This window comes from Hyaena hyaena, unplaced genomic scaffold (genome assembly GCF_003009895.1).
Source record: "Hyaena hyaena isolate Hyena2069 unplaced genomic scaffold, ASM300989v1 scaffold_14, whole genome shotgun sequence".
Classification (NCBI taxonomy): domain Eukaryota; kingdom Metazoa; phylum Chordata; class Mammalia; order Carnivora; family Hyaenidae; genus Hyaena; species Hyaena hyaena.
In genome coordinates, this window is record NW_024080646.1 from 581,503 (window position 1) to 609,030 (window position 27,528).

General features: G+C 39.2%; 1 long non-coding RNA gene across 1 annotated transcript; it reads right to left on the reverse strand.

The window, feature by feature from the left end:
- Window positions 1-1,797: 1,797 nt before the first annotated feature.
- Window positions 1,798-15,552, reverse strand: LOC120220470. Its single transcript, XR_005525584.1, has 3 exons — window positions 15,387-15,552; window positions 12,946-13,032; window positions 1,798-1,902 (listed from the first exon to the last, which is right to left on the reverse strand). It is a non-coding gene; the product is annotated as an uncharacterized LOC120220470 (long non-coding RNA).
- Between the last annotated feature and the right edge of the window lie 11,976 nt (window positions 15,553-27,528).

A 27,528-nucleotide genomic window follows, 5' to 3' on the forward strand; every position in this document is an offset into this window, starting at 1 on the left:
TTTAGATTGTTAATTTTAAATTATTAATATCATAAATGAAGGAAGGATCACTACTGATCCCACTGATGCTAAAAGGCTGACTTAAAAAATACTACAAACAACTTGGTGCCTCAACACTTGGCAACTTAGATGAAATAGACCAATTTTTTTAAAAGACACAAACTATCAAAACTCACACAAGGAGAAACAGATATCCTGAATAGCCCCATATCTACTAAGGAAATTGAATCAGTAATCAATAATCTTTCAAAAAGAAAGTGTCAGGCCCAGATGATTTTGCTGGTGAATTCTATCAAAGATGTAAGGAAGAAATGACACAGTTTTCCACGATCTCTTGCAGAATGCAGAAGGAAAGCTTCCAAACTCATTCTATGACGTGATATTACCAAAAGCATATGAAAACATCAAAAGAAAGAAAATCTACAGGCCAATATTTCTCATAAACAAAGATGTAAAAATCCTCACAGAAACTGATCATTTTCTAAACTATAAAATGAGTTTCAATAAATTTTAAAAGACTAAAACCAGAGCATGTTCCCTGCCCACAAAGGAAATAAATTGGAAATCAGTAACAATAAGATATCTAAGGAAGCTCCATATATTTAGAAATTAATCAGCACACTTATAAATAAACTATAGGTCACAGAAGAAATTACAAAAGAAATGTGAAAAGATTATATACTGAATGATAATAAAAATGCAGTATATCCGAGTTTGTTGGCTACAGCTCAGGCAATGCTTAGATTCCCCCTTATTTTATCAGCATATATAAAATGTCTAAAGTTGATGACACGAAATTTCACTTAACAAGCTAGAAAAAGAGCAAAGTAAATCCAAAAGAAGTTGAAGGAAAGAAATCATAAAGACAAGAGCAGGAATCAATAAAGTGAAAGACAAACAATAGAGAAAACAATCAAAACTTTGTCCTTTGAAAAGATCAACAACAAATTGATAAATCTTTTGCTAGACTGAACAAGAGAGAAAGAAAGCACAAATTACCATCATTAGAAATAAAAGATACTATCAGTATAGATAAGGGATGATAGGAAAATATTATGAACAACTTTATGCCAACAAATGTGACAACTCAGATAAAATAAACAAATAACTTTAAAAGTAGGGGCACCTGGGTGGCTCAGTAGGTTAGGTGGCCAACTTCAGCTCAGGTCATGATCTTGCAGTTCGTGGGTTCAAGTCTCACATTAGGCTCAGTGCTGATATCTCAAATCCTGGAGCATGCTTCAGATTCTGGGTCTCCCTTTCTCTCTGCCCAACCCCTGCTCACACTCTGTCTCAGTCCCCCTTAAAAATAAATAAATATTTTTTAAAAATGTAAGTACAACTTGTCAAAACAAATATAAATAAGATGAAATAGAAAATCTAACCATATATTTATTGAAGAAATTTAATTTCTTATTTAAAAAAAATTATCCACAAAGGAAATTCACAGCCTAAGTGGTTTTACTGGTAGATTTAATCAGCATTTTAGGAAAAAATAATTTCTATGCTTACATAAAATCTTTCAGAAAATAGAGAAGGAGGAACACATTTCAGCTTGTTTTATGAGACTGGCAATTCTGAATCTAACATTGTATAAAATGGATACTACATGTGAACAAGTAAGGTTTAACCAAGGAATGTAATAGTGGTTTAACATTAAAAACCCAATTAATGTAATTCAAAATATTAATAAAATAAGAGAGATAAACCATATGATCATTTCAATCAAAGCAGAAAAAATATTTGATAAAATTCGACACTGTATGATTTTTTTTTAATTCTCAGAAAACTAGAAATTGAAGCTATCACAGGCTGATATCAAAGGCTTTTCTCCAAAGATGGAGACCAGGTAAAGATGCTCATTCTCATCACTTCTATTTAACATTGTACTGGAGTTCTTAGCTGTTGTGATAAGACAAGAAAAAGAAATAAAAGGCTTAATTATGACAAAGAAAATAAAAATTGTCTCTTTTTGCAGATGACATGATAGTATATGTAGAAAATCCCAAGGTATTTGCAAAACAACTACTAGAATTAGTATATAAATTTAATATTGCAAGGTATAAAGTTAGTATATAAAAATCAGCTGCATGTTTCAATATTAGCAACAAACAACTAGAAAAATGAAATTTTTAAAAGTCCATTCACAACAGTGTCAAACTCTGAAACTCTAAAGGATAAATTTAACAAAAAATGTGCAAAAATTTTACAATGAGAACTATAATATTTAGCTTAACAAAGAAATAAAGACTTAAATACAGGCATATAAATTGGAGGGCTCAATATTATTAACAGGTTAATTCTTCCTGGGTTGATCTGTAGATTCAACCCAATTCCACTCAAAATCCCAATGGGTTTTCTGTAAAAATAAAAAAGCTGTTTTTTAAATTTATGTGAAACTGCAAAGGACCTAAACTATCCAAAAAAATGAAGTTAAAGGAAACATACCCTCTGATTTGAAGACTTGCAACAAAGCTACAGTAATCAAGACAATGAAGTAGTGGCATAAGATTTAATAAATAAATCAATAAAACACAAGGAAATAGATACACTCCTATATGATCCTTTAATTATAAACAAATTCAGAAAAACATTCCAGTGGGAAAATGCTGCTAAAGCCACTAGAAATCCACATGGAAAGAAATTAACCTTGGCCTCTACCTCAAAGTATGTACAAAAATTAATTTGAGATGGATCATAAACTTAGGCATAAAACCTTAAAACACTTAATACAAGTATAGGAGAATATCCTTTTGACTTGAGGGTAGGCAAAAGTTTCTTAGATTCCCTGGAGAGCAAATAGCCACAAAAGAAAAAAAAATAAGTAGATTTCATGATTTTTAAAATTCTTCTTATCCAAAGACACTGGTAAGAAAAAAAAATTAAACCAGGAATTAGAAGAAAATATTTACAGAACATTTATCTGACAAATGATTGGTATTCAGGAAAGGTAAAGAACTCTCACTATCTTTATTAATAATACAAAGACAAGCTAACCAATTAAAAATGGCCAAAATGTGCTCACTATCACTAGTTATCATAGAATAAGAAAACCACAATAAGATACCACTACAAGTCTGAGTTCAGCAAGGTGGGGAGGCATAAGCCTTCCACAATGAGGGTGCCAGATGCTAGTGACCAGCAATTCAGTCTATCTCCAGAATAATCACCCTTAAAGTGAGAGCTATGATTTCTACATCTTTCAAATCCCAGTTTGATTGAGATAATCCTAAATATCATGAAAAACAAAATACTTGTGTTTTAGTATTTATAGTATTCCTTACTAGTTGTTTCATTTTGTTTGATTTCCATATTCCTTTCAAGGTCCTTAAAGAAAAATATCATAATTTTTGTATAGTAAATATTTATCCCAGAGTCTGAAATATAGGAATCATTGAACATTTGAAGAGTGAATGAATGAAAAAACAAATGAATGAAACCATAAATGTCTAAGTTGATGTTTTTGACTATGATTTTTTATAGTAAAACTAAAGATCATTAACAATGATCTTTAGATCATCTTACATATAAAATGACTATACTCCTAAAAGCTAAAAACACATTTTTAAATATTTTAAAATCTGAGCTCATTTTTCTAGCAAATAATTTTTTTAACTTAAACTTAGTTTTAGATCACTGAAATATTACCATTGAGAAAAATTTTGAAAATGTTTTCTTCTTTTCTTTGGTTTTTTGGAGCGGCACAAATGAGCGAGGATGGAAAGAGAGAAAGAGAGAGAATCCCATGAGGGCCGGAGAGACAGGGAGAGAGAGAGAGAGAGATATGAGAGAGAGAGGCAGGGCTCACCTGATGTGGGGGTTGTACTTACAAACAACCTGAGATCATGACCTGAGCCCAAGTCAGATGTTTAACTGCCTGAGCCACCCCCACGACACTGAAAATGTTTTATTATAAATAACCTGAAGAAGAAACACCTGCTCTGAGCTATCTATTCCTGAGATTTTTAGCATGTACATAGGAGGTACAAATTTTATACAATTTTTATAAAAATAGGTTAAGACTAAATTTTTGGCACCATGAACCTGAAATAACTATAATCATCTTTACATTGAAAAGGACAAAAGAAAATCCAATCTTTTTTTTGAAAATTCAACCGTTTATGACATGGTTTTTAATTTTCTTGGATGATAGCTGCAAGATTTTAAAATTCAGGATAAAACTGGGCTGCCAAATCTGGCTACCTACTGCATTAGTGGTGGTAGTAACAGCTGTAGCAGTATTTTTTATAATGCTTGTGACTACAGTTATCCTCAAGTCCTTTGTAAATACAAATGAAAGCATTTCAATGTAGACCTGACATTTTATGGTAAATAGCTAGTAAAATGCTGACCATTTCAAAATTTTAAAAAAATGAAAATTCACCATTACCTTCTGAATATTGCCACAGAGATTTAATAAAGGCCTTTCAATCTCTATGCTAGAAAAACCCATGAGAGGTCCTCTCTCTCTTTTGTCTCCTCTCATTCATTGGTTCACCCTCCAGTACAACCACTGCCTCTGCAACACAGCCCTGAAGTCAGTGCTTTATCCAGAGCCCCTGCCTCTACTTCCCAGGGATACCTGCAGTAGATTTCTAACAGCTCCCCTTCAGTCCATCAGTATTGTCATTTGAGTTACCTTCTTAGAACATCAACATCATCCCTCTCACTAAACCTTCCTGAGAGGAGGGGACACAATAAATACAACCTCCACAAATCACACTTTAGAGGAATATTTCCTGACATGAGATTATGCTCATGATAACTGAGTGGACAAATCAAATTATAAATGAGTATATTCAGTAGAATTTCAGTTTTTAAATACTGTACACTTTATAATATGTGTATTATTGAAATAATGGCTTTGAAGCACAGTAGGATTTTTTTTTTTTTCCCATTTCTGTGTAGTGACCTGTCTGGAGTGAGTTTGGGACTTCAACTACCTGGTTGGGGCTGGGGTTAGGCACCTAGAATTAGACCAATCTAGCAGAAAGAAGAAATACAAAGACAAAGAAAAATACAAAGATAATATTCACTTTTGATTACTGAGATGAAGTTTTGAAATAGTGTTGAAAGCCACTCTTTACCAAGAAGAACTGACTTTTCAAAGTTCTCTTAGCTCCCATTGAAACCCTTAACATAGAAGCAACCAGATTAGTGACCAGATCATAAGAGTTGCTTCAATGTGAACAAAAACTCGGCATATGAGAGAGCAGTCATTCTCTAACTTCTGATCTCAGAGCCCCTTCATGACTCTTGAAAATTATTTAGGACCCTAATAATTTCTACTGTTTTAACTACTGATAGTTGTTTGTTTACATGGATTAGATATATTGAGAGTTACCACATGCCGTAGAACTGAATGTCTTTGGCTCAGCAAATTCCATATGCTAAAGCCCTAATCCCCAGTGTGATGTTATCTGGAAGTGGGGCTTTGGGGAGCCAATGAGGGTTTGATTAGGTCATGAGGGTAGGGCTTTCATGATGGGATTACTGCTCTTGTAAAAATGAAACAAGACATGAGAACTTTCTCTCTGCCATGTAGGATACAGCAGGGAGATGGCCATCTCCAAGCCAGGAAGAGAGTCTTCCCTGGAATCACCACAATCTACTGCCACTTTGATCTTGGATCTTTGCCAGAACTGTCAGAAATAAATGTTTGTTGTTTAAGCCACTCAGCCTATGATAACTTTGTTACTGCAGCCCAAACTAAGACTAATTAGAAATTAAAGCTGAGAAATTTATTTATTTATTAATGCCCCTAAGATAGTAATAAATCTACCACATTACCATAGATTACATATTTTTATGAAAAATCTATTTTTCAATCCCAAAAGAATGAACAAGAGGAATGGCATTGTTTATATTTTTGCCAACCTATCTAATGTTTGGCTTAATGAAAGGCAGCTGGATTCTTATATCCGCTTCTCCATACAACCTGTTGTGATATATTATATTGGTTAAAGTATAGGGGGAAAAAAATCCAGCCTCACACATATGGAGCTGGGAAAGAAGTATTTTAATACCTTTTCAGGTAATTGTAGGTATTCACTGATATTATGCCAAAGCTCGACAATTAATAGTTTCTTAAATGTTACTGATGATGTGGAATCTGAAACCACATAAATGAACATTCATTCATACTGTTAGATTAGAGCCCATTTCTTTATCTTGCATTCTCAATGGATTATTAACCCATACATTATTTTAAACATCATGTATTGATCATTTGAAAATTAGTTCACTGAGTTATGTAGATTTTCCAAATGTTGACATATTTTATTCTACAGTGTCAAAAATCACAACAGTTACCATCATCACAATCTCATTCAGAAAAAATCTGTAAATATTGGGAAGCTGTCAAGTTCATGATAGTAGATACAAGTTTTCCAGATATCTACTTTTTGGTTGAAAGCCCAAATGTTATTATTGGCCACAAATACTTTCAATGTAATGAAATGACAATCTCGCTTCATTTGTTTTTGAGACAATACCTACCAAAAATTCAAGTCTGACCAATCACAGTTTATCTGTTCACCACAGTTTATCGCAGTCTCATAGTTAATCCATTGTTCTTTCAGGAAAAAACAGTGATCCCTGGGAAAAACTTCTAATTCAGCTCACAATCAGATCATTGCAGACATGCTTTCCCTCAAAACAACTGTCAAACTACAATGTAAATCGGAAATATTTTACTTGTGGGGCGCCTGGGTGGTTCACTCTGTTAAGTGTCTGACTTTGGCTCAGGTCATGATCTCACTGTTCATGAGTTCAAGCCCCGCATTTGGCTCCGTGCTGACAGCTCAAAGCCTGGAGCCTGCTTCGGATTCTGTGTCTCTGTGTCTCTCTGCCCTCCCCTGCTCACACTCTGTCTCTGTCTCTGTCTCTCTCTCTCTCCCTCTCTCTCTCTCTCTCTCAAAAATCAACATTAAAAAAAATTTTAATTTTAAAAAAAAGAAGCAATTTTCTTGTACTTCCTAGTTAGCCCCACAGAGTATTAAAAAGGTGTGTAATTGTTCAAATTTTTTTTGCTTTTATCAAAGAGTTTCCTAAGTGAAACTAGCAAGTTATTTTTGTTTGAATTTTTCTCTTTGTCTTGATGAGTATGTGTGTGTGTGAGGGGGGGTGTGGGTGTATACTGCATGGTTTTATGAATATAATGATTTCTAGTAGAGTTCAGAGCTCCTGCCTTGATTACTGCTAAGGAGCCAGCAAGTTTTGCCTACATCGCTTTTGTACTATCGGTGCAAACATCAGAGTGTAAGGGGGAACCAATTTCCCTTGTGAAAATTGTTTTGATCTCATGGACCCCCTAAAAATGTCTCAGAGACCCAGAGATCTGTGAGTTTCAATTTAAGAACTCCTGACACAGAGGAGCTACATCCATCCTTTCTTGCCCAAGGGAACAAGAGGAAAGAGCAGTAAAAGAAGCCAGAAGTAAGTCACCTGGACCTGGAAAGGTCTGGGGAGGACAAGGACCTGGGCAAACCAGGAGGGTGTGAGAGAGGATCCTGGAAATGCCCTTTGTAGCAATTTCCAGCGAGACACGGGTGCTGGTGAGGTCAGGCAGCACTAGAAGCTAGGTACGTAGTGAGTCTCAGGGAGCACTTCTGGTCCCTGTGGCCTGTGCAATGCCTGGAGGAAACCCAGAGGTTTCCATGAGCCCACTGAAGGGCCACAAGGTGCTGGGAGGAGACCATTATGAGACGCAGACTTATTTGGCAAAGACCAGGGACTCCAGCAGTGGGTACCAGTACGTCACGTCAAGAGACCAGGGGGAGCAGGGCATCTTTCAGTCAGGAGTAGATCAGAGCAGCCCCTCTGCCCCAGAGTTCAGGCCCCCTGCCAGAAGGCACATCGTTTGCTTTATATACTCAACTGTCACCTTGGAGAGAAGGGAAAGGAGGAGAAATCTGCAAGACTGAGCACTGAACTCTGGAGTCTAGTTCATCTGAAAGGAACTATTTAAACTAGCATTGATAGGAACTTAAACTCTGAAAAGACTGAATATTGAAACTAAAAGTAAATCCTTTTAAGCCTGAGATATTGCTCATTCTTGAGCAATATTTCCATACTAGCCATCAGGATAGGTCCTCCTAAGGAGCTGTAGAATCGCCTAGAAAGCAGCCATTGTTTGCATAAGTTCATATATCAGAAAACTATGTTCAGTGTTACCAGTAGTTATCGCCGGGTGGTAGAATTATGGATGTTTCTATTATCTTTTCAGGCTAATCTGAATGCTGTTAATTTTTTATGATAAAGAATCATTAGTTTAATAATCAGAGAATATGTGCTCATGTCATATCACCTGGAAGATAATGTTCATATTTCTGAATGTGGAGGGAAAATGTTCTTCCTTCTGACCCTGCTTCATCTCCTGGTCTTCCTCTTCCACCCGAGTCCCTGCCACAAATGTCTCCTTGCGCCCCACAGGTCAAGCTTGCTCAGGGCTTTGAAAAACTCTAGCAAGATTAGCACACAATCTTAAATGGAGAAGCAAACCCCTATGGCAAAAGGCAAGTCAGAGCTCATACAGCATTTGCATGAGCCCCAACACATCTTTACATAAATAGGGTATAATCAGCCACTTTCAAAAACTCACTTGATTAGCTAATATGTGAAACAAAAAAACTTCTAGCGTAATAAAAAGGAAACAAAACAAAATGTTGAGTAACTTCTTAGAGCTGCCCTGTGAAATACCAGAGTCACTTAATCACATGCTGCCTATTGACTACCTGAAATGAAACAAGTCAAACTGAGAAACTGAATTTTATTTCATTTTAATTGGTTTAAAATTAACAACTGCCACTCCATTCATTTCATAGACGTCATTAAAGTATATTTGTGACTCTGTTCTTTCAACCTTATGTTTTAAGACATCTGAACACCAATCATGTATTTTTAATGACAATTTAGCATCTGAATGGAGAGAGCCTCTAAATGTAGAATGCTTAACAAAATTCAGAGACTTTGGGGGAAAAAAACTGTTAAGTGTTTTAGTGCTAATTTTTATATTGATTTCATATGGCAGTGATGATTTTCCCACATATCAGATTAAATAAAATACAGTATTATAATTAAGTTTACCTGTTTGTTTTTACTTTTTAAATGTAGCCACGAGCAAATTTTAACTATCTACATGGCTTGCATTACATTTCTACTGAATAGTGTGCTGCGTTCAATCTTGTGGTAGAATTAAACCTAAAATCACTTTATTCGCTGTACTGAGTTTTCATTCTTTTGACTGGTACCATAAGCCTACTTAAAATCCTTCAAAATTGCAACTAGAAATAGTATTATTTTTTTTCTGGCAGTTGTCTCTCTTGACTACTATCATCTCGAAGCTACCTAACCAGGTTTTTGTGGTATGTGAGAGATGAAATACTTAGAATGACTATGTACTTCAGAGGGGAATCTTTATGTTACTGCAATGGTGTCACTCCTATATCTCTTTAAACCTAGAAAGATCTGTCTTTATTTCAGAGCCAGGCTAGTGAAAAGTGTCTCCAGACATTGGGCTCCAGACACTGAGTACTTTTGTATGAAAGCTAACAGTACTTTTCTATTTGCCATTATGACTCGGTTCCCTTTGTCTCAGCTTTGTGGCAAAGGATTGAACAATTAAAACTTCCCAGCGGCCCCTTTTCTTAACTCTTAATAAAGCCCTAGCAAGTGCTTCTGTCCCTTATTCACAGCGATGGCTTTTGCCTTTAATGAAAAAACTGGGAATAGTTTCCAGAGCTTTCAGAACTTTTTCCATTGAAATGCAAACACTCCTCTGGCACCGCTGAAAATTCTGAGAAATTGTTGTGTTTTGGCAATGTTTCCAGAAAACCTGGCATTCTTCTCCTGATCGTGACTGGTTTAAGTTCTCCTTCCAAGTGCGTTCAAGTCAAGTCAGCGGTTGACTGTCTCTTGCGGGGCAAACCCCCAACTTGAACACTGAACAAAAGAGTAACTCTTTCATCCCTCATTTGGGATTGTGACCAGTAAACTTCACAACGCTACCTTGACACACCTCCTCTGCAAGCATTAGCTTCCTAACACCCACCGTCCTCCTTAACCCTGTTCGTGAACAACCACAGCCCTGTGGGCAGCTCTTGCAGTAACTACGCACACATGGGAACAAAGGTCACTTGTACACTGTAAAGATAATGATAGACATTTTCTTGGATTCTCTAATGCAGCCATTCTAACTGGTCTTAAAAATGTCCATCCACAATTTTTATTATGCCACGCAACAGCCCATGCTCTCTTTTCCAATGTATCAGCGTAAAATGAAGCCACTCATCTTTTCAACCTTCATTTCTCAATAGGATAAGTAGTCCAAATGGGTAAACCAAGAAAGCAATTGTCATATGTTCAATGAACACAAACTAGAAGCAACTCAGATATGTCCTCCTTATTTATTATCTACAATATCTGACTTGGCTTTCATAACGCCATCATATAATAACTGGAAAGATGTTTTATTCACTGTCTTACCTGGATTCATCTTATCTCGTGAGTAGGAATCATGCCTGGTTTTTCTTTTGTGGTTCACAGACTAAGCTCATGGATACTTATGTAATGATTGTGGCTTAAGACAAAAACTTATCTAACAGCTCCATGTATATGGAGGAACAAACAGGCAAATTCAAGCTCAAACAGATGATAGAGAGATCTCATCTGGAGTGCAGCTAAAAGTGGCTAATGCACATGTGAGCAGAGCAAGAAAAATACAAGAAGGAATAAGCTTTTTGCTATTAGTTGCTATGCAATCTTTTGACCTAGTAAATCATCTTCAATCTCCATACTCACCCAGTATCCAATACTTAAATATCATAACAAAACCCAAATTAAACTGTTTATGAAAAATTGTGATATAAGATTATATATAAAAAATACAAGTCTCATAAATACCATATGATTTTACTCATATGTGGAATTTAATAGACAAAATAAACAAAGAAAAAAAGAGATGAACAAACAGATTTCTAAATACAAAGAAGGGAGGTGGGTGGGGGGATGGGGAAATCAGTGAAAGGGATTATGAGTACACTTATCTTGATGCTCACTGAACAATGTATGGAATTGTTGAATCATTATACTGTACACCTGAAACCAATATAACACTGTAGGGTAATTACACTTGAATTTTAAAAATTAATTAATAAATGGGGATGCCTGGGTGGCTCAGTCAGTTGTATGTCTGACTTTTGACTTCAGCTCAGGTCATGATTTTGGTTTTTGAGATGGAGCCCCACATAGGGCTCTGCACTGGCAGCACGGAGCTTGCTTAGAATTCTCTCTCTCGGTCTCTCTCTGCCCTTCCCCCCTCTGTCTTTCTCTCTCTCTCTCTCAAAACAAATAAATAAACTTTTTAAAAAAAAATTGATAAATAGAGGTGTCTGACTGGCTCAGTCACTTAAGTATGACTCTTGGTTTCGACTCAGGTTACCATCTCACAGTTTTGTAGATTCAAGTCCCACTTCAAGCTCAACACTGACAGCGTGGAGCCTGTTTGGCTTTCTTTGTCTCCTTCTCTCTCTCTGCCCTTCCCCCACTTGCACTGTCTCTGTCTCTCTCAAAATAAATAAATAAACTTTAATTAATCAGTTAATTAAAATTAATTAATCAATAAAAATCCAGCTCTCTACGTTTATCAACAAGTCTCTCTAGGATTCTGGTTCATCTTCTGAAAGTGAGGAAATAGGAGTCGATGACATTTGAATTCCAATGAGTCTATAGGTCTGAGCCATGATTCCTTATATACTATAGGCCTAAATAAAGTTTTTTAGGCCTGGAGCCCAAAACAAAATCTAAAACTCAGCCCTAATTTATAACAACAAAGTTGGTATATCCAGGTAATAGTAATGTTTTTCAAAATGCAAGCGTTTTAAAAACCGAATGGCGGAAAATATCAAAATACAAAACAACTTTTAGCCATTAGTCTATCACTAGAGTTCACACCAGACATTAGGGGTCTCAGGCACAGTGCCAAGCACATGAGATGTGTCCAAGAAATTTGTCTCAGGGGACCCTCTCTGAGACCCCAGAGAGCAGTTGTGGAGAACTGTTGACCACACAGCACATCTCCTGGATATTATGCGAACAAGGAAACAAGGCCATCATCTGCATAAGCCTGTGGTCAGGGAGGCACTCTTTCTGGACCTCCCCTCCCAACTACCCTTTTCCCACCAACTCTCTACTCCACTCCATGCTGGCCATGAAATAATTTTCAGAAGCAGGGGGGTGGGGGGGTCCTGCATGGCTCAGTCGGTTAAACATCTGACTTCAGCTCAGGTCATGATCTCGCAGTTGGTGAGTTCGAGCCCTGCATCGGGCTCTGTGCTGACAGCTCAGAACCTGGAGCCTGCTTCAGATTCTGTGTCTCCCTCTCTCTCTGCTCCTCTCCTGCTCACACTCTATCTCTCTCTCAAAAATACTAAATAGGGGCGCCTGGGTGGCTTAGTCGGTTGAGCGTCCAACTTCAGCTCAGGTCATGATCTCATGATTCATGGGTTTAAAAAAATTTTTTTTAATGTTTTATTTATTTCTAGGAGAGAGAGACAGCGCGAGCAGGGGAGGGTCAGAGAGAGAGGGAGACACAGAATCTGAAGCAGGGTCCAGGCTCTGAGCTGGCAGTCAGCACAGAGCCCGACGCGGGGCTCGAACGCACAAACCGCGAGATCATGACCTAAGCGAAAGTCGGACACTTAACCGACTAAGCCACCCAGGCGCCCCTCATGATTCATGGGTTTGAAGCCCGCAACGGGCCTTGTGCTAACAGCTCAGAGCCTGGAGCCTGTTTCAGATTCTGTGTCCCCCTCTCTCTCTGACCCTCCCCTGCTCACGCTGCCTCTCTCTCTCTCAGAAATAAATAAAAGATTACAAAAATAAGAATAATAAATAAACATTAAAAAAATTTTTAAAAAGGAAATATTCTTCTGAGTATTTTCATACCCTTTTGTAGGCTCCAGGACGCGGTTTCAGCAGGGTTCAAACTTGAGGCTGTAACTGAAGTTCCAGTATTAACAGCCCAGCTACAACCTATGAATTGTAAATGGCAATAAATTTAGGAATCCAAAGTACTTTAAAACTACCATTTGCAAGGCACAATGTGTTGTTTGGAAACAATCTATATAGCACAATAAGCTTTCCTTTTATATCACACACACACACACACACACACACACACACACAATCTTTTCTTACAAGCTAATATTCCAGCTAGAGAGACTGGGGAGATGAGTACAGGCTATCAGTGATGAATGCTTTATTCTGAGAAATGCAGTAAACTTACTACTCACCACTAGGAGAAAACAACATATTTTCTTAGAGACAAGAAATTAGGTATAACATATTAGAAAACGATTCAAACGGGAAAATAAGATTTTGAGTAAGCGACCTACATAGGTGAAAAATGAAAATGCTTTTAAATCCATTTGCTCAATCTTATAATCTTCCAAGTAATCAAACTGACAAAGGAATCAGAACAATCAAGTGAGTACCAATGTTGGGGACATGACCTCTGCAGTTAGATCACAGATGCACTCAGTTCTGACCACTGGGGTGAACGTCCCCTATTTAGAAAGCCATCTTGGGGTTCTACCACATGGCACCGAACAGTATAGGAGATCACAGGATCGAGGGCACACGAAGCTGAGAGAGCTAGCCAGAGCAGCAAGCTGCTTCAAATCAGCTCTTCTGTTACAAAGCAAACAGGGTGACGTGTCGGTCTGCAGAGAAATAAAATGAAAAATTGCTTTCAAAAGCCTCACAATGGTCGCTGCTTTGAGGCATTGGAAAAAATTGATTTCAGTAATTGAAAGTGAGTTTCGCTGTGCATGAAAAATCAGTTTCACAGAAGATTCTGCCTACATGGCCCACCAACTTTGGCGATATTGGAATTAAGATTCGTCTATACCCACAAACGGGCAAGCAAGCCAGGTGGGCTAAAATCTGTGTATCCTTTTCCAGATGTCTCTAAACATAAGTCTAAAAGTTAGTTACTACAAATGCCAATTAAGATCTTCTGGACATGATGGCAAATTGCTTTCCTCATATGGCCCTGCTACCGAACCTTAACCAAATGAAAGATGAACCCAATCTGGATTGAAATTTTTTTTCACCTAGTAAGGGAAATACTGTCACAGACAGCCACAGCCCTCAAACACAGTCCAGGCAGCCAAATTATTTTGTCTGAAAATCTATCTTCTCAATTCTAAATAATGAGTTTAAATCCCCCCCCTTTTTTTTTTCTGTGAGTAGAAATCTAAACCAAAACAAAACAAAAATACCAAGCTTAAAGTCACATCCTTAAAGATAGGAAGGGATTTGGGGGTGATCATCTGATTTATCACTCTGCTTCCAAATAAGACCATGCCTCAAATGTTCCAAAACAGCCAAAATAATATATCCAGTCTTTTAATGAGCTTCAGGGAAGATTACAATACTCTATGTCAGGTTTCTGTTCTGGAATTGTTAAATCTTTAAAGTTTAATTCTTCATACTGAAATTCCATCCATCTCCAGTGTAAGCTGAAGCAATTGAACATGAATTTCTAGAACCTTCACCAAGCTCTGGAATCACTTTGCCTTTCCATCTTCTCCAGCTTGCTAACCCTCTGGTGGTCACATGACTGCTGCTTAAATACACCAGTCACAACTACACCAGACATGATGTATGGGAAGACGTAAGAACAGAAACTGGCATACAGTAAGAGCCAGGAAAAAAAAAATGTTAGTGATGTCATCATGATGACAATCGGCCCAGGTGACACGGCAAGTCACTTTGATGTTGCTCTACCAAACACTGGATTGTTTTTCAAAGTGACCACTGCACCAAGCGTGACATAACCCTCTCTTTCAGTTTTCCTATCCCTCTTCCTGACTGCAGAGCACTGCTAAACAAAATTATATAATGCGGCCAATCTCCCTACAAAAGCACGCAACGTATGGGGCCCCTGGATGGCTCAATTGGTTAAGCGTCCAACTTTGGCTCAGGTCATGATCTCACGTTTCGTGGGTTCGAGCCCCACGTCGGGCTCTGTGCTGACTGCCAGCTCGGAGACTGGAACCTGTTTCAGTCTGTGACTCCCTCTCTCTCTGACCCTCCCCTGCTGATGCTGTCTCTCTCTCTCTCTCTAAGAAATAAATTTTTAAAAAAACATTAAAAGAAAAAAGAAAAAAACATGCAAAGTCCAAATGTACTCCAAATGTACTCTTAGCGGACCAACACCTTATTACGTATCTCAGGTGCCCTCCCTAGCACACTTCCTCAATAAATCACTCCACATCTTCTCCATCTTAATTCTTTTCCACCCGAAATCGCTTCTCCTACATGATCTCCTCAGGAATGGATTTTCGCACTATTTTGCATACCCTGGTGCCTCGCATAAATACCTGAAAGATATTTTGTTCAATGCATATGTATCTGAATGAATCCAAAAGAACAGTAGTCAGGGTAGTTTCTACACAACCTTCCATTTCCTTTTTTCTAAAGAATTGGGGAAGGTCTCAGCCAAATGCAGGTCAGGAATGGTTTTCTGTGTTCATCTGTTTTGTCATCTTGTTTCCATGACTTTACTGTCCTCCCACATCCGAGGTTATGTTGCAACTAGGTCTGCATCACAATGGTTACTGCGGTGACATCTAGAATCTACATATACTTGGACAGCTCCAGCCAATTCTATTCCTGCCAGGAATTGACGAATTATGCGCAAATGACAGGACGTGCTGCACATGCTCCCTTTGACCTGACACTTCAGCATTTGCTGAGAATGCTCTCTCCCTCTCGCTCCGTCTTCTGGCTCCGGGGTCATCAAGTCCATTCCTAATGTTTACATGACTAGGTCCCTCCCTTCTCTTCCCAGTCTCAGCTCCATGCTACACCATGCAGAGCCTTGCACGCATAATTATGGACACCCCAGCCCAGATTCCTCTGCTACATACACATGCCTCTGCTAACAGTTTTTCTTTGCCATCCCAAAGTTTACACACATCAGCTGTGCAGTCCAGGTAGAGAGAGGGATGCAAAAGAGGCTGGCCCAAGCCCTGAGAGCCGAGAACTCCAGAATCCCAGTTATGGGCATGGTATGTGATCTGGAGAGGCTCTGATGTGGCCGGGGGCTCTGTGCCCCCAGAGTCGGGGTAGAGCCTTCCAAAGCACAGCCCCCAGCAGGGCTCCATTGCCTGGGACTGAGAACAGCACTACCGCCATTTTCATCATACTCGGATCTGCAAAAGAGGTACCAATGGATGGCAAAACCCTATCAGTTGAAAAATGCAAATCCCCTCATTCTAAAGTAATTAATTCTGTAATGATTTCTGTGCTGCGCTATCAAATACTCCTTGATCTGTGGTAGCCTGAAGGACTAACCATTTTTTTACCCTTCAAATGAGGTACACACAAATCTTCATTTTCCTCCCTTTCCTCATTCCCTCTTGATCTAAGGCATTTCCCTCTGCCAGAAGGCATTTCCTCTCTTCCTTCTCTCCTTTCTCAAAAGGGTGCCATTCTTCACGTGGAGGCAGCTTGCACACACGGATGGTACACAAGGTGTATACAGAATGGACTTCTCTGAAATTACTTACTAAACCTAATATGATTATAAAAAATCTAGCATGTCAAACCAGTTATATTATTGCATAGACTGATGCTATGTAAAAATCTGAATTGACTTTATATATATATTAGATATATATATTATATGTATGTATTTAAGTAATATAGATAGGTAGATAGATAGATGATAGATATAAAGAGAGAGAGAGTGATAACAGTAAGGAGTCGATTTAGATATGGCAAAAATGATGAAGGTGGATTAAAATGATAGAAATTTGGGAAATGTTCTACAGAAGAACTCGTTAGAAAAAGATACACAGCCTTGTCCTGGGTCTTTCACTTCACGGCTGTACAAACGGGACCCTTACAAGGCTGGCTTTCCTCATCTCCCCATCTCACAGATGCATTTGGAAGATCAGTGGAGAAATACATGGATAGGTTATAATGTGGTTCTCTCCAAGGCTGACCTTCTCTCTAATCTCAGTCCTCACATTTTCGAGATTCTGCCTTTCTCAGCTGGGCTTTGCATTTCAGTAATTCCAGGTTTTTCCTATTCATTGCCATTGGCTCATTCTCGCCTTCTCATTTGGATTTCCAGTGTCCTAGAAACGAAGTCCTCTACCTTATATATTAGTCAGCTAGAGCTGCCTTAACAAAATACTGCAGCTGGGAGGCTCACACAACAGATGTTTCATTCCCGGGGGCTGGAAGGCCAAGATCGAGGTGTTGACTGTTGGTTTCTGGCTTGGAAATGCTGCCTTCTCACTGTGTCCTCGCATCATCTTTCCTCTGCACCATACACAGAGCGGGATCTGTGGTGTCTCTTCCTCTTCTAATTAGGACACTGAGTCCTAGCGAATTAGGGCCGCATCCCTATTACCTCATTTAAATTGAACTGCCTCTTTAAAGGCCTTACCTCCAAATACTGTCACATCGGGGGCTTACGGCTTCAACATGTACATTTTGGAGAGGATATTCGATCCATAACACTGACCTGGTTTCCTCATCTTCCTGCATGAGCCAAGCTAATGAAGAAATGGATATACACTAATGATTTCCAGGCAAAGGTTGAATCACCCACAACGCTTTTTTTTTTTAATGTTTTATTTATTTCTAGGAGAGAGAGAGAGACAGCATGAGCAGGGGAGGGTCAGAGAGAGAGGGAGTCACAGACTCCGAAACAGGCTCCAGGCTCTGAGCTGGCAGTCAGCACAGAGCCCGACGCGGGGCTCGAACCCACGAACCGCGAGATCATGACCTAAGCGAAAGTCGGATGCTTAACTGACTAAGCCACCCAGGTGCCCCACCCACAACGTTTTTTAAAATTAGAGAAGTCCAAGCCCTGTTGAACATCTACTGAACAAGAAAAGCTTGGGAATGGTACCCAGGGCTGTAATTGTTACGCCTACGTAGATGAACCTGAAGTCATACCCTTAGAACCACTGATCTACATGCCTCCACTCTCAGCATCCCCTTCTTCAGTGTCTTCTTTCTTCCCATTCTCCCATTTTTATCCACATTATTCCATTGAAACAGTTCTTTCAAAGGCCTCCGAATGGTTTCATACTTGCAAAATTGCACAGAATTTCTTTGGTCTTTATTTGCATTGATTTTTCTGCAAGAGCTGTATGCCAGGGTATCCCTGTTCCATGAAATTCTCTCCTTTTTGTTTTCCATCGTTCCCCCACATGTTACATCTCTAACTCATCTATTTGAGGGTTCTTCATTGACTCTTAAATCCCCATTCCCCAGAGCACTGTACTCAGCACTTTTTTATTCTGTCTTATCATAGAGGATAGTTTCTCATCCATTCCAACAACTTCAAACCCTATTTATCTGAAATATTTCTAAAACCTGTTGATTCCTCTTGTGAGCACCTTTCCCCATTAACCATGTCCACATACATGTGGCCTTGGGAGTATCCCATTAGTTCTTCAAACCCCGCATGTGTGTTTATGCATCAATGCTGAGAGACAGCTACGTGCCAGGCCTCGTGCTAGATTCTGGGGATGCAACGTGAAAAGCAGAAACAGTCTCGCTTTCGCAGAACTGGTAGGGTAGTGAAGACATTGAAATCAGCCACGGCAACCTGCCATGAAAATTACCAGGAGCGGGGAAGCTCAGAGTCCTGAGGGGCACAAGCCAATCCAGACCTGGAAGTCAGGAAGGCTTCCTGGAAGGAGTAGTATTGAAGTTGAGTCCTGAAATATGAGTAGGAGTCTGTGAGAAGTGGGAAGAGAAGAACTGATTGTAGGGGCCACCAGTCAATTCCAGGCAGCCCAGCGTCTAATTCCTATGCCTATTTTCCCCAGTCTGGCTTGAGAGTGCACTTCGGTACAAGCTGAGGGGCACCTTCCAGACAAAGGGCACTCTCCAGCATGGCAAAGCTGGGGGGTAAGAGGGCACATGACTTCATCATGGCCACTTCTATGAGCTCTGCTGGGATTCTGGATTTTTTTTTTTTTTTTTAGTTTTTATTTATTTATTTTTGAGAGAGAGAGAGAATCCCAAGTAGACTCTGCACTATCAGTGCAGAGCCCAATGCAGGGCTCGAATCCATGAACCATGGATCATGACCTGAGTCCAAGTCAGACACTTAACCAACTGAGCCACCCAGGTGCCCCCCGGGACTCTCAATCTTGAGCAAAGCAAGATCATGAGAAAAGCATTTTGTTCACACAAATAAGACTGAAAGAAAGCAGCCAGAGAGGTAAGAAAACAAACCTGAAGAGTGATGTTGTGGGAAAGGAAAGCAGGTGTTTCAACAAGGGAGCATATTGTGGTGTTAAGATCTGTGGTTTTGAGGTCACAAAGACCCCATCTGGGACCTGCACTGTTCTTTGTGATCTGCATTAATAATCATTGCTACACCGTCAGGTTGCCACATAGATTAAACGAGCTATCTTGGGTAACGCACTTAGCACAATGCCCAGCACATAGTAGACAGACAAGTGGTCAGCAAGGTCAGAGGTAAGAAGGTCAAGGAAGGTAAGGACTGGAGCATGTCCCCTAAAGTCACATACCAGGGAAGGCCCTGGGAATGTGAAGACAGCAATTTACAAGAAGATAGAGGGACAGAAACTAGATTTCAATGGGTGCCAATGATGCAACATGAAAAAAAGCAGACAATAAATGGTAATGATTCTTTACAGATATTTGGCTGTAATGAGGAAAACAGATTTGATGGTCTTTAGTGAATTATTTGGGATTGAGGGGAAATTTATTTTGGTGTTTCTTTTTTCAATATGGGAGATCCATAAGCATGCTTAAAAATTAATCAAAAGAGGAGTGCCTGGGTGGCTCAGTCAGTTAAGCATCTGAGTCTTGATTTCTGCTCAGGTCATGATCTCACTGTTGTGGGATCAAACCCCAAGTGGAGACCCATGTGGAGCATGGAGCCTGCTTAAGATTCTCTCTTTCTCTCTCTTTCTCTCTCTCCCTTTGTCCCTTACCTGCTCAAGAAAGAAAGAAAGAAAGAAAGAAAGAAAGAAAGAAAGAAAGAAAGAAAGAAAGAAAGAAAGAAAGAAAGAAAGAAAAAATAATAAGAGACAATATTGAATAGAGAATTTAGATACAGAAAAGGCGACTAATCAATTCGATCTGTGGCTCTCAGAGTGTGAGACCTGAGGGGTCCCTGAGACCTTTTCAGGGAGCCTGGCCAATCACAACTGCTTTCATAATTACTGTAGGATGTTACTTGCCTCTCACTATAGGGCTTTTGTATTGTTAGTGCAAAAGCAATGGTGGATGAAACTTCAGGCACTTTGGTGTGAATGAAAGCATCAAAGTGTCATGGTGGTAGTTCTCTTCTTCACCTTCACACACAGTAAACCAGTGCCCGTTCCACTCTAGAATGTCCTTGCTGAAGCACAAAATTACCAGTTTTATTAAATCCTGATGCTTGAGTACGTCTCTGTAATAATCGATATGACAAAATGGGAAATGCATAGCAAGCAATTCTAGGCACACTCGGTGTGATGGTTGTCTTCGGAATTGACCTTGTTGGGAGTTGAACTGGGCTTTTGTCATGGAATACCATTTTTACTTTCAAAAATAGCCTATAAACTATGGCTATTCAAATGAGTGTTTGGAGGACATTTTCTAGGAAATGAGCAAAATGAGGCTGTCACTTCAAGAAAAATTGACAATATTTGTTGGCAATACTACTTGAGCTTTCAAGCAAAAATTATAATTTTGGAAAATTTGTGTCTGCCACTACAAGTTTGACAGCTCTCAATACTGTAATGCTTTTCTGATGTGATTTGTGGTGATATTCATGAATGTGACATTTTTGATATTATAAAATAAAATGGGCCAACATTTGAAAGAACTGCATAATTCAGTGAACCAATATTTTCCAAATGACTATGCATAATGTTTAAAATCATGCCTTATTAGTAAAAGATTAGTCTGGGTGGCTCAGTAGGTTAAGCGTTCAACTTCGGCTCAGGTCATGATTTTACGGTTCGTGGGTTCGAGCCTCACGTCAGGCTCTGTGCTGACAGCTAGCTCAGAGCCTGGAGCCTGTTTCATATTCTGTATCCCCCTCTCTCTCTTACCCTCCCCTGCTCATGCTGTCTCTCTCTCAGAAATAAATAAAATGTTAAAAAAAAATTTTAATAAAAAAAGATTAGTTCAAAATGCGAAATAGATTAATAGATTTTTAAAGTAATATGCTATGAAAAAGTCATTAATATGCCTTCAAAATCCACATGGCAGCTAATCTTTAAAAAAATATTACTTGTTGAGTTTTGGTATAATACCAAATAAAAATATCCACAATTATCCTAAAAAGTCGTTAGAATAGTCCTCCATTTTTCAACTACATCTATGTGTAAGGCAGGATTTTCTTCTTATTTCTTCAACCAAATAATCATTTCACAACAGTTGTACACACAAGCTAAACTGGGAATCTGGCCGTCTTTTGAGCAACCAGACATTAAAGAAATTTGCAAAAGTGTAAAATAATATTACTCTTCTCACTATTTTTTTTTTGTTTTGAAAAATATATTTATTTACCTTTTAAAATACAATGGGAGTACCTGGGTGGCTCAGTCAGTTGGGCATCCGACTTCGGCTCAGGTCATGATCTTGCGGTCTGTGGGTTTGAGCCCCGCATCAGAGTCTGTGCTGACAGCTCAGAGCCTGGAGCCTGCTCCTGATTCTGTCTCCATCTCTGTCTGCCTCTCCCCAACTCATTTTCTCTCTCTCTCTCAAAAGTAAATAAACATTAAAAAATTTTGCAATGCAATTTAATTATCATATGCTGGGCTTATTTTTTTAATCAATTTATAATTTTTAAAAACTCTCTGTTTCAGTTAAATGTCAACACATACATACAGTTCACACTAACAAGAAGTTCATTGGGATTCTCAAAATTTTTCAACTGTAAAGGGCTCCTGTGATCAAAAAGTTTGACCAGAAAGCCGAGAAAAGAATGGTAGTAGAGTAAGCAGGCGAAGCAGAATGGGAGTGAAAGAATCCATCCAAGACGAAGGGAAGGCTATTTGTCCCATAGGAAACAAAAAAGGAGGAAAGAATTAGGCAGATGCCAAGATATTTGGGGTTTGGTGGCAGGAGTTCGAAGGATTTCCCATCTGAAGTCTTGTTTTTCAGTGTGATGTAGTGTTTGGGGTCGTGTGTGGGAAGTGAGGAAAGGAGGAGGTAGGTCAAGAGTTTGAGAGACCCATGGAGCAGCTCTGGAGAACAGGAAAACCACCTGGCCAGCGCCCTGCAGAAGGAAGACTGAGCAGCAATGGGGACAAGGGGTGAGGTGAATATTCGCAAACCAGGGACAACCTTTGCCCTTTACCCTGCCAAAGCAGCTGGGCAGGAGTGTTCCACTAAGTGGTTTTACCATAACCACTAAATTTCTTATCCATTTAATATTACAAGCACACAGAAATAAGGAGAACAAGATCTCTGTCCACCACCACCATGTTAACAATGCGAATGTTGGGGCGCCTGGGTGGCTCAGTCAGTTAAGCGTTCAACTCTTGATGTTGGCTTAGGTCATGATCTCATTCATGAAATTGAGTCCCATGTCAGGCTCTGCACTGACAGCACAGAACCTGCTTAGGATTCTCTCTCTCCCTCTCTCTCTCCACCCCTCCCCTGCTCACGCTTGAGCTATCTCTCTCTAAATAAATAAATAAACTTTAAAAAACAAACAATGCTAATGTTTTGCCATAGGCAACATAGACTGAATATTTAAGCGAATTTATTTCCAGGTACTATAAAATGTCCTAAAAAACTTTACTGGTAGTTTAGTCCACTCTTTATATTCCAATTTGATAATACACAGTTTTTAATTCTACTTCTGATTGTTGATTTTGAAATGTAAATCTAGAAGATTGGACAATTGACAATCTTGCTGTTTTATTGTAGCTTCCAGGAACAAACAATTTTACTGGGGAAAATGGTTAAATGGATTTGTTTTCATTTTCTCTTCAATGCATTACATAGGGTGGATCTAATGCCAATCCCCCAAAAAAATCAGAGCTCAGCTTCCTTGTCTGAAGTAAACAAATTCCAATCATTAAAGTGATAGCTTCAGATCCCAAAGTCTAGATTGGTTCATGCCTTTGATTGTGCAGTTCTGACCACCTTTAGAAGTTCTGACTTCCGAGCTATGGAAGTACTCACTCTCTTTTCACTTCAGTTAAAGGCTCAGAGGACTACACGATACTCTTGAACGTGTTTGAAAAGCAATCTCCCCGTGTTGGGCTGAGGTCAAGCTGAGGTCATCTCCGCTGAAGTCAAGGTCAATGACTTTCACAAGTTCTGATGTTAGCAATCTCTTTCTGCCTCCCTAAACTACCCAATGAGCCACAGGCCTCTCAGTGCAGCACTCTTTCTCCTAAAACTGCAGTGCAGAATGAGAAGGTCAATGTGAGGTTTGCACACTTACTCTGTGAGATCTGTAATGGAATATGCTGCTGGAGAGTGTAACGTTGGTTCTACCAACACACCATACAATTCTTCCATTTATTCCACACAATCTCTCACTTTGAAAATGAAATTATTAGCAATAATAATAAATACTAAGTACATTGCTCTCGCTAGTTTGAAAGTGATTTTCATCTGTTTCGTTGGGTGATTATAAAGACTGGTACACAGAAACTATTATAACAAAATTATAAATTATATAGTGAGCACACCTACGAAACCGTTGACATCTGGTTGCAATGTTCTGTTGGACAGCCACTCTCAGATATCAAGGTGACTCATCGTTCATTATGTCAGTTCATTACTGATTCACTAAACTTTTTTTTTTTAAAGTCCCACTAGGGGCGCCTGGGTGGCTCAGTGGGTTAAGTGTCCGACTTCAGCTCAGGTCATGGCTTGTGGGTTGGAGCCCCGTGTCGGGCTCTGTGCTGGCTGTCAGCTCAGAGCCTGGAGCCTGTTTCAAATTCTGTGTCTCCCTCTCTCTCTGACCCTGCTCATGCTGTTTCTCTCTCTCTCTCTCAGAAACAGATAAAATATTAAAAAAAAAAAAATAGTCCCATCCAATTGAAATGAAAATGCTAATAAAAAAAAAAGATAATCTAACCAGTTAACAAGAAGAGGATTCTGTGTCTGTTAAAAGACTATCAAATGACCCCAAATGAGCCAATTTCCCTACAAACTATTATTCTGTTTGCAAAAGAAAATCAAAACATAAACTTCCTTTTAAGTCTATTAAATAAACAGGATAATATGTGAAAAAGGACACTTGTCCCCTGAAAAATTGATGTACTTAAAAAGCCAACAGCCCCATAGTAGATAGGAAATGCACTTCTACAATATATGACAAATCTGATCCAATTAATTTCTGACCTTCTGGGTCACTCAGACTCTCCATAATTCAGATCTAAACCAGGGAAGTAAGACTCTGCTTATCTCATAAACATACAAAAAAAAAAACCAACAAAAAAATAGACATGTGTCAAACCACTTTGGTCAACTCCTCACTCCTTCATTTATTCATTCAACCAACCAATGAATGGTGGTATTGACCACCTTCTTTTCTCCAGGGTTGCATAAAAAAACTAACACACAATCTCTGCCCAAAGGAATTTTTTCTTGAGTTAGAGACAGAGACCTAAACAATTAATTACCAAGCAGTGTGTTTATAACTAATGCAACCCTATTTGGAAACTTCACACACTAGTCCTAGTGTTTGTTGTCAAGTACTAGTTATAAGGTCTTTGATTTTTGGAACCCCTGACTGAGGCACCCCATGTATTGGGCAGGGGGGCGGGGGGGGGCATGAAAGGAGCTCAGGAATTACATGCTCAGAAATTGGAAAGGTTCAAAGCTATTTTAGAAGTTGCTGTGGAAGAAAAGAAAAATGGCATCTAAATAAAATCAGAGGAACAAGGAAGTTTTTACAGAGAAAGTGAAACTTAAATTGAATTTTGAAGAATAAAATAGGAGTTATCTAAGCAGGGACTTCTAGCCTGTGAGAAATATCTGTCTATTGTTTAAGCTACCCAGGCTGTGGTGTTTAGTTATGGTGGCCACAGCAGACTAAGTCCTGTGTGACTAGAAAGAGATGGCATCAGGAATGGTGGGAGGTGAGGATTAAATGAGTTTATATAAAAGAGTTAGCTGCCATCGTTTTCACCCCTCACCCACTGAGTGTGGCCTTGGTGGCAGGATCACTCCTGGTGACTCTCCCCAAGGAAGCCACCTTTCTCCCTGATGTAAAAGCGAGTGTTCACTCCAGGGACTTTTCACCTCGAAGCAGTGAGGCAAGAAGAGGAATTCTTGAAGGCTATCCTTGCCAGCAGCCAGAACGCAGGTCCTGCCTCAGCTGCCAGAGCTGCCTGGGGTGTGGCCACGTACAAGCTGGTTCTCTGCCTCCCTTCAATTCTTCTGCCTTGAACTCACAACTGTGGCCTTAGAATTATCTATGCCCATTTGAAGTTTATAAAATTGTATTATTAATGTTACTACTTGGCAGTTACCCAGCTTTTTATTTCAAAGAACTACACATATGTTAATAACTATTTCTAAATTCTTACCTGCACTAGAAAAAACTTTCATCTGTAAACAAGAAATGAGATTGAGGATACATGGCTTTGGGGGCATCTTGGTGGCTCAGTCAGATAAACACCCAAATTTAGATCTCATGTTGATGGGATGGAGTCCCAAGTCAGTGAGGAGTGCACTTGGGATTCTCTCTCTCTCCCTCAGCCCCTCCCCACCTCTCAAAATAAATAAATAAGCTTTAAAAACTGCATGACTTTTTCAAGATTTGGTATGAACAGGTTTCTTGACATTTTTATCATAAGCATCAGCATCAATATTATTTCCACTTACTAATTCGGTTTGCAAAGCATGTCTGCTAAAAGGACCTTATTGGAGCCTCTTTCACTTGTGTATGTGTTCCAAAATATTTTTTCATCTTTAAAATGTGTCTCGGATCTACACAAGTTGCTGGTGTTACAGCAATTAATTACTAAGGTTAACTAATCCTTGAGAAGACTAAGACAGTATTCCCTGCTCTCACTCTGATTCCAGGCTAATGATGGAGTTAGACAATAAACAAGTGGCTTATCATTCTGGGATGGAATTTGGGGAACCAAAGTATTGTAGAGGCACACCAGAGGTGCTCCACGAGAAGGCGGTGAGGAGCACCTCTGGACTTACCACAGCTTCGCAAAAAGATAAGACAGAGATAACGCTCCATTCCATTTCAGAGATGAAGAAGTAGCCCACGGAGGTCAGGTGGCCCAGAGCCAATAACAGAGAAGTGACCGAGTCCAGAATGCCAACTCTTACTCCTTACCCTCTTCCTGCACAATCTTATCATCACCAGAATCATTGCTGGCATTTCATCATTGTCACCACCATCATCATCGTCATTATCATCATCACCATCATTACGGTAAGGAATTTAACAGGACATGCATACTCCGCAACTTCAGTTTTTACCCAAAGAAAGCATCAAAACACCAGTGGAGACAAAGACATTACCTGGTCATGACTATAGAGTATCACAAAGGCTTACTGTTACTATGGGTTGGTCAAGTGACTAGTGCTAGGCTCTAGTTTGCAACAGGCATGCTTCAGAGAGTAGATAAATGTTGAGGTGTGTTTAAAAGAGAGTCAGAGGATTTCGTGGCAAAGACAGAAGGGAAAGGGATTGGAGATATAAGGGCACCTCAGTTGGCTCTTCAAGAGCCAGGAGCTGGCAGGATGTGGCCACAGTGTGACCCCCTGCAGCAGGCAGACAGAGAGGTATAGCTGGAGAGAAGAACATTCAGGTAAGGCGAAACCAGGAAGAGACGTGCCACCTCCGAGAGGCCCCGTGAATTTCTTCAGATGTACGTTTCTTCCAGTCATAAGAATGTAAAAAAAAAAAAAAAAAAAAAAGGAATTACAGAAGTCAAAAAGAAGGACCTGTGATGATTTAGGAAAGAAGCAAGAGCAAGTTTTGTCTGAACTATTGGAGGTCTTACCCATGGTAATTTCTATGACCATCAGTCACATTATTTTGTGGTCATAGATTATGACCATTTTTGCTCCTTTCTTAGAAAATGTTCTGTTTCTGGCATTACTCCAAAGTGTTTTTTAAGTTCTTTGGTCTATGCCCCCACCCCATCACAGCTCAGAATTTTAAACATCTTGCTCTTTTCTTGAAACCAGGAATATCTTTGTTAGTCTATTACAAACATGGGAATTCTGTGTGATAATGGGGGATAATAATCACCAAAATGTTGGTTTACTTCTTATTATGTTCAAATTTCATTTAAGTGTTGGAACAATTACTAGTACAGACTACACTTCGATTATTGATCATTTAAAATGTTTTGCTCTGACCCATTAGATCCCAAAGTCCTTTGCTTCCCCAGAGAATTGATTTTCGACTATGGATGTCTGAGTGGCCTTTAAATTGCCCAACCAAACTCTGAACTGTCACAATAGCTGGGTAAGAGATAAGGGGGAAGAAAAGTATCCAGTCATCCAACCACATTTCTGCCTTTTTGTGCA